Below are 8337 nucleotides of genomic sequence, written 5' to 3'. Positions count from 1 at the left end.
CCCTCCCCTCATGGCCCCTACCCCTCCTCCCCCCTCATGGCCCTACCCTCCCTCATGGCCCCTACCCCCCTCCCTCCCCTCCATGGCCCTACCCCTCCCCTCCCCTCATGGCCCTACCCCCTCCCCTCCCCTCCTTGGCCCTACCCCTCCTCCCCTCATGGCTTCCCCCCCTCCCCCTCCCCTCATGGCCCTACCCCTTCCCCTCCCTCAGCATTCCCCCTTCCCCTCCCCTCATGGCCCTACCCCTTCCCCTCCCCTCTGGCCCACCCCCCCCTCCCCTCATGGCCCCTACCCCTTCCCCTCCCCTCTGTGTTCCCCTTCCTCTTCCCCTCCCCTCCCCTCATGGCCCCTACCCCTTCCCTCCCCTCAGCCCTACCTCCCCTCCCCTCATGGCCTACCCCCTTCCCCTCCCTCATGGCCCCTACCCCTTCCCCTCCTTGGCCCCCCCTCCCCTCCCCTCTGTGCCCTACCCTTCCCCTCCTCTCATGGCCCCTACCCCCCTTCCCTCCCTCATGTCCCACCCCCCCTTCCTCCCCTCCTTGGCCCCTACCCCTTCCTCCCTCATGGCCTCCCCCTTCCCCTCATGGCCCTACCCCCTCCTCCCTCAATTTCCCCTTCCCTCCCCTCCTCCCCCCTCCCCTCCCCCTCATGGCCCTACCCCTCCCTCCCCTCATGGCCCTACCTCCCTCCCTTCATCTTTATAGCTGTTCCTGCTGACCTAGTATCTCTCTCTCTCTCTTTTATCTACCCGACTTATCCACGGGATTACCCACGGACTTAACCTACGGACTTACCCACGGACTTAACCTACGGACTTATCCACGGAATTACCCACAGACTTAACCTACGGACTTAAGCACGGACTTAACCTTCGGACTTATTTCAGACTTAACCTACAGACTTACCAATACACACGGACTTAAGCACGGACAACCTACGGACTTATTGCAGACTTAACCTACGGACTTAATCCACGGACTTACTCACGGACTTAACCTACGGACTTAATCCACGGAGATTACCCACTGACTTAACCTACGGACAACCCACGGACTTATTTACGGACTTAGCCACGGACAGACGTAGAGACGTGGGCCCTCCTCCCCGTGGCAGGTCTCCCGGAGTCACGAGGAAGTCAGCATATATTCTACGGTATGGAGGAACCCTGTTTGCCTTACTTGGTGGGAGGTGGAGGGAAGGAAGGAGGGAGGGAGGGAAGGAGGAAGGGAGGGAGAGGGAAGGAGGAGGAAATAAGAGAAAAAAAGAAGAAATAAGAGGGAGAAAGAAGAAGGAGGAAATAAGAGAGGGAGGAGGAATGAGGGAGGGAATGAGAGATGGAGAGAGGAAGGTATGTCAACAGAAAGGGTGCAGGAGAAATGAGATAGAGGAACAGGGAAGAGAATGGAGATGGAACAGAGACATGGAAGAAGAGAACTGTGTGTGTGTGTGTCTGTCTGTGTGTGTGTGTGTGTGTGTGTGTGTGTGTCTGTCTGTGTGTGTGTGTGTGTGTGTGTGTGTGTGTGTGTGTGTGTGTGTCTGTGTGTGTGTGTGTGTGTGTGTGTGTGTGTGTGTGTGTGTGTGTGTGTGTGTGTGTGTGTGTGTGTGTGTGTGTGTGTGTGTGTGTGTGTGTGTTTGTGTGTGTGTCTGTGTGTGTGTGTGTGTGTGTGTTTTGTTGTGTGTGTGTGTGTGTGTGTGTGTGTGTGTGTCTGTTTTCTGTGTGTGTGTGTCTGTCTGTGTGTGTGTGTGTGTGTGTGTGTGTGTGTGTGTGTGTGTGTGTGTGTGTGTGTGTGTGTGTGTGTCTGTGTGTCTGTGTGCTGTGTGTGTGTGTGTGTGTGTCTGTGTGTGTGTGTGTGTGTGTGTGTGTGTCTGTCGTCTTGTGTGTGTTTGTGTGTGTGTGTGTCTGTGTGTGTGTCTGTGTGTGTGTGTGTGTCTTGTGTCTGTCTGGTGTGTTTTCTGTGTGTGTGTGTCTGTGTGTGTGTGTCTTGTGTCTGTGTGTGTGTGTGTGTGTGTGTGTGTGTGTGTGTGTGTGTGTGTGTGTGTGTGTGTGTGTGTGTGTGTGTGTGTCTGTGTGTGTGTGTGTGTGTGTGTGTGTGTGTGTGTGTGTGTGTGTAATTAACGGTTTATTGAAAAAGTTCTGCAGCCGAAGGCTGAAAATATACATTGGACATAAATGACTTATTACATACATTGGTGGTTTAACAAAAGCCTTCATTAGAGAAAGGTAAAGGAACATACAGTGAACATACAGATTAATGTAGGATTGTACGTGTTGAACAGCAAACGCGTAGTGTAGTAACTCCCTCCCAGATGGTGTTAGGAGGGACCTCACGTGATGTAGTGGTTCCCTCAGATGGTGTTATGAGGGACCTGACGTGGTGTAGTAATTCCCTCGCAGATGGTGTTATGAGGGACCACGTGGTGTAGTAATTCCCTCACAGATGGTGTTACGGGGGACCTCACGTGGTGTAATTACCTCACAGATGGTGTTATGAGGGTCCTCACGTGGTGTAGTAATTCCCTCACAGATGGTGTTATTAGGGACCTGACGTGGTGTGGTAATTCCCTCACAGATGGTGTTATGAGGGACATGTGGTGTAGTAATTCCCTCACAGATGGTGTTATGAGGGACATATGGTGTAGTAATTCCCTCACAGATGGTGTTATATGAGTGAGGTTTGGTCCCAGGCCTTCCTATCGTAGACGGATTAACACATCGCTGGTTATCACGGGCCGTTGTCACTGGGTACCTGGGACCTCACTGTGTGAAGGTTAACTTGGATACGACTGTTACTGTTGAGTTGTTCTCACTGACTTAAGCACTGTTCACCACTGTTCACCTCGGTTTAACACTGGTTCCATTCCTTTCCTTTCCTAAATGAAATTGTAACTTCTGGTGAGAACTTGTTGATATTCCGGTGGGGAGGAGGGTTCAGGGGAAGGGGTTGGTATGGGCCAACTTAACAGTTGACCTGGCTGCTCCGAGAGGAGCGCCAGGTACGTCTTGACCCTTCTGTGGTCAAGGATGTGTGTGTGTGTGTGTGTGGTGTGTGTGTGTGTGTGTGTGTGTGTGTGTGTGTGTGTGTGTGTGTGTGTGTCTGTCTGTCTGTCTGTCTGTGTGTGTGTGTGTCTGTGTCTGTGTCTGTGTCTGTAGAACATAAGAACATAAGAAAATAAGGAGTCTGCAATAGGCCGGTTGGTCTGTGCATGGCAGCTCCTGTCGAGAGTTACTACCACTCTCTATCATCCATGAATCTATCCAGCCTCCCTTTGAAACTTTCCAGCGTTCCAGCACTTACTACAAAGTTGCTAAGCTTGTTCCACTCGTCCACCACCCTATTTGTAAACCAGTTCCTTCCTATCTCCCTCCTAAACCTAAACTTATCCAACTTGAATCCGTTGTTCCGAGTCCTATCCTGCTCGGATATTATACAACTTCTTTATCTATATCCCCTTTGATTCCTTTCACCCAATTTAAATACTTCTATCATATCTCCCCGCACTCTTTCGTCTTTCTAGGGAATGCAATTAAGTTTTTAACCTATCCTGATATGGAAGGTTTCTTTAAGTCTCAGAATCATTTTTTGTTGGCCTGCTGCACCGACTCTAGTGAATTTATATCCATTCTATAATAGGGGCACCAGAACTGAACCGCATAATCGAGGTGCGGCCTAACTAGCGCAAGATATAGTTGCAATAAGACCTTTGCACTCTTGTTACTTACACTTCTAGATATAAAACCCAATACTCTGTTTGCCTTATTTCAAACATTAACGCACTGTTTTCTAGGCCGTAGGTCCGGGCTTACAAGTACCCCTAGGTCTCTTTCACAAGTCGACTTCTCTAGGTTGATGTTGTTCAGGCTGTATACATTATAAGCATTTGTTCTTCCAATATTAAGTACGCTGCACTTGCTGGTGTTGAATTTCATTTGCCATTTTTCAGACCACCCCTGCAGTTTATTTAGATCCTCCTGTAATACATTTGCATCCTGCCCTGAATTAATTTGCCGCCCTATTTTGGTGTCATCCGCAAACTTGCTTATGTCACTGCTGATCCCAGTATCTAAATCGTTTATGTAGATTATGAACAAGAGTGGGCCTAGTACTGACCTCTGGGGAACCCCACTGGTTACACGGCCCCACTCAGATTTAACACCATCTACGCTGACCTTCTGCGTTCTATCGGTGAGCCATGATTTTATCCAATTTAAAACTTTCCCCTCGATACCATGAGCCTTAATTTTTCTCAGAAGCCTCTGATGCGGTACTCTGTCAAATGCTTTGCTAAAGTCTAAGTAAATAACATCGTAATTTTCGTCATTATCTTATACCTCGAAGACTTTCCTAAAAAACGTTAGCAGATTTGTTAGACAAGATTTTCCCTTTGTAAACCCATGTTGAGAGTCGTAGATTAATTTTCTTTTCTCTAGATGCGATCGGATGCTATCTGCTATAATTGATTCAAGAAATTTCCCCACTACTGACGACAAACTGATCGGCCGGTAATTTGACGCTGATGCTCTGTCTCCCTAATTAAATATGGGTACTACATTCGCCTGTTTCCACAACTCTGGCACAATTCCAGTGTCTAATGATTTTGTAAATAAATTTACGAGGGGTCCGCTAATCTGTTCCCTACACTCTTTTATGACTCGAGGAAAAATTTCATCCGGCCCTGTGGATTTTGTGTTCTTTAGTTTATTTATCTTCTTAAGAACATCCTCTTTTCTGATGGTGATATTCTTTAATTTCTCTTCTTCCTTTCCCTTAAATATCAGTTCCACCTCCGGAATTTCATCGCAAATTTCTTCTGTGAAAACTGATAAGAAGTAGCTGTTCAATGCTTTGCTCATGTCTTCACTGCCATTTATCAATTCTCCCCTCCTGACTTTAAAGGCCCAACTTTGTCCTTGACCTTTGTCCTATATACCTGGAAAAATCCCTTGGGATTCGCCTTGGATTCTCTTGCTATTTTGATTTCATAGTCTCTCTTTGCTTTCCTTACATTTTTCTTAACATTCCAAGATAGTTCATTATACCTGTTTCTGAGCTGCTCCTCCCCTCCCTTTGATTTCTTATATATACCTTTCTTTATTCCTATGTCATGTTTAAGTTTTCTGGTCATCCACCTTGGCTCATTCTTATTTGACCTAATTTTTCTGTATGGTATATTTTGTTCTTGTGCTTTATGTAGTATACTAGTGAATATATTATAGTCATGATCAATTGTTGTGTCATCTATGACCTCACCCCTTCCTACTGGGAACTGACGTGACTGTTCCCAGGTGACCTCACCTAGGTACCTTCTTAACCCCTGATAATCCGCCAACCGAAAGTTTGGGACTCTGACCATATTGTCATTGTTTTTCGTTTCACAATTTAGGGTGAACCTGATTTCTCTGTGATCACTGTTACCTAGTTCTTCCCCTACTGTGATATCTCTGATAATATTTTCTTTATTTGTTAATACTAGGTCTAATATATTGTCACCTCTAGTAGGTTCTGTAATTAGTTGTTTCAAAAATTGTCCTGTACTGCGTCTAGGAAGTCTTCAGATTCATAGTCGCCTACAATGTTGTCCCAGTCAATATTTCTGAAGTTGAAATCCCCCATAATGCATAGGTTGTTATATTTTGCTGCCCTACTCATTTCCTGCCATATGGGCTGAGCTGCTTCTTTGCTAAGACTTGGGGCCTGTAAATCACTCCCATAATTAGTTTTTTCTTCCTTCCAGGATTTCTACCCACACAGACTCGGTTCCTATTTCACCCCTTTTATTGAATTATTATTAGTACAACATTTTAATGAACACACGAAAAGTGCGACCCTCCCCTTCCTACCTTTCCCTGTCCTTAGAAAAGGTTGTACCCTTCTCTATGTGGTACTCTTGATAAAAATTTTGTTTTGCCAGATTCATCCAAGTTTCGGTGATTGCTAAGGACGTCTACATTCTCGGTACATACAACCGCTCTCAGCAAGTCTATTTTATTTCTAACGCTCCATTGCTTGTATAGTAAGCATTTAAACCTACCCTTCCCTGGTCCTGTTTTTACTCCCTTGTCCTGGAGCAACTAATTTTACTTCCCAGGACCTGCTTGTTTTGTGATTCCCACTTTCCCCTGACCCCCTCTACTGTCTGTGTGTGTGTGTCTGTGTAAGGTCTGTGTCTGTGTGTGTGTTTTCTGTGTGTGTTCTGTGTGTGTGTGTCTGTGTGTGTGTGTGTCTGTGTGTGTGTGTCTGTGTGTGTCTGTGTGTCTGTGTCTGTGTGTGTGTGTCTTCTGTGTGTGTGTGTGTGTCTGTGTGTGTGTGTGTGTGTGTGTGTATGTGTGTGTGTGTTCTGTGTGTGTGTGTGTGTGTCTGTGTGTCTGTGTGTCTGTGTGTGTGTGTTCTGTGTCTGTGTGTTCTGTGTCTGTGTGTGTGTGTGTGTGTGTGTGTGTGTGTGTGTGTGTCTGTGTGTGTGTTGTGTGTCTGTGTGTGTGTGTGTGTGTGTGTGGTGTGTGTGTGTGTGTGTGTGTGTGTGTGTGTGTGTCTGTGTGTGTGTGTGTGTGTGTGTGTGTGTGTGTGTGTGTGTGTGTGTGTGTGTGTGTGTGTGTGTGTAATAATAAATATAATAATTTTAGGTTTATTGAAGTTCTGCAGCCCGAAGGCTGAAAATATACATTGGACATAAATGACTTATTACATACATAGGTGGTTTAACAAAAGCCTTCATTAGAGAAAGGTAAAGGAACATACAGTGAACATAGTAGATTTGTAGGTGTTGAACAGCAAACACGTAGTGTAGTAACTCCTCCCAGATGGTGTTAGAGGACTCACGTGGTGTAGTACTCCTCGCAGATGGTGTTATGAGGACCACGTGGTGTAGAATTCCCTCGCAGATGGTGTTATGAGGACCACGTGGTGTAGTAATCACAGATGGTGTTATGGACCCCACGGTGTATCATCACAGATGGTGTTGAGTCCCGCGTGGTGTAGTACCTCACAGATAGTGTTAAGGGACCTGACGGTGTGGTAATTCCTCACAGATGGTGTTATGAGGGACCTGACGTGGTGTAGTAATTCCTCACAGATGGTGTTATGAGGACATGTGGTGTAGTAATTCCTCACAGATGGTGTTATATGAGTGAGGTGGTCCCAGGCCTTCCTATCGTAGACGGATTAACATATCGCTGGTTATCACGGGCCGTTATCACTGGTACCTGGACCTCACTGTGTGAAGGTTAACTTGATACGACTGTTACTGTTGAGTTGTTCTCACTGACTTAAGCACTGTTCACCACTGTTCACCTCTGTTTAACACTGGTTCCATTCCCTTCCTATCCTAATTGAAATTGTAACTTCTGGCGAGAACTTGTTGATATTCCGGTGGGGAGGAGGGTTAGGAGGTTGGTATGGGCCAACTTAACAGTTGACCTGGCTTCCGAGGAGCGCCAGGAACGTCTTAACTCCTCTGTAAATGTGTGTGTGTGTCTGTGTGTCTGTGTGTGTGTGTTTGTATTACATATCATTAAAAAATACACATATAGATCTTATTTTTAGGTTCGTCACGTGGTTTAAAAATATATTGATATTAAGATTATATAAAAAAAATCAAGGTTACGATTTATAGAGTGGTTCATAAGGACCAGTCTCAGCGTCACCCTTAAGGACCAGTCTCAGCGTCACCCTTATGGACCAGTCTCATGTCACCCTTATGACCAGTCTCAGCGTCACCCTTATGGACCAGTCTCAGGTCACCCTTAAGGACCAGTCTCAGCCCCACCTTATGGACCAGTCTCAGCCCCACCCTTATACATCTCAGCGCCACCTAGGACCAGTCTCGCCACCCTTATGGACCAGTCTCAGCCCCACCCTATGGACCAGTCTCAGCCCCACCCATGAGCCAGTCCAGTCCTTAAGGACCAGTCTCAGCGTCACCCTTAAGGACCAGTCTCAGCCCCACCCTATGGGACCAGTCTCAGCGTCACCCAGGACCAGTCTCAGCCCCACCCTAAGGACCAGTCTCAGCGTCACCCCTAAGGACCATCTAGCGTCACCCCTTAAGGACCAGTCTCAGCGTCACCCTTAAGGACCAGTCTCAGCCCCACCCTTATGGACCAGTCTCAGCGTCACCCTTATGGACCAGTCTCAGCCCCACCCTTAAGGACCAGTCTCAGCGTCACCCTTAAGGACCAGTCTCAGCGTCACCCTTATGACCAGTCTCAGCCCCACCCTAAGGACCAGTCTCAGCGCCACCTATGGACCAGTCTCAGCCCCACCCCTTATGGACCAGTCTCAGCGTCACCCCTAAGGACCAGTCTCAGCGTCACCCCTATGACCAGTCTCAGCCCCACCCTTA

This window comes from Homarus americanus, unplaced genomic scaffold (genome assembly GCF_018991925.1).
Source record: "Homarus americanus isolate GMGI-L3 unplaced genomic scaffold, GMGI_Hamer_2.0 scaffold53941, whole genome shotgun sequence".
In the NCBI taxonomy this organism is placed as follows: domain Eukaryota; kingdom Metazoa; phylum Arthropoda; class Malacostraca; order Decapoda; family Nephropidae; genus Homarus; species Homarus americanus.
The sequence above is the reverse complement of the archived record's forward strand: the minus strand, read 5'-3'. Positions refer to the sequence as shown.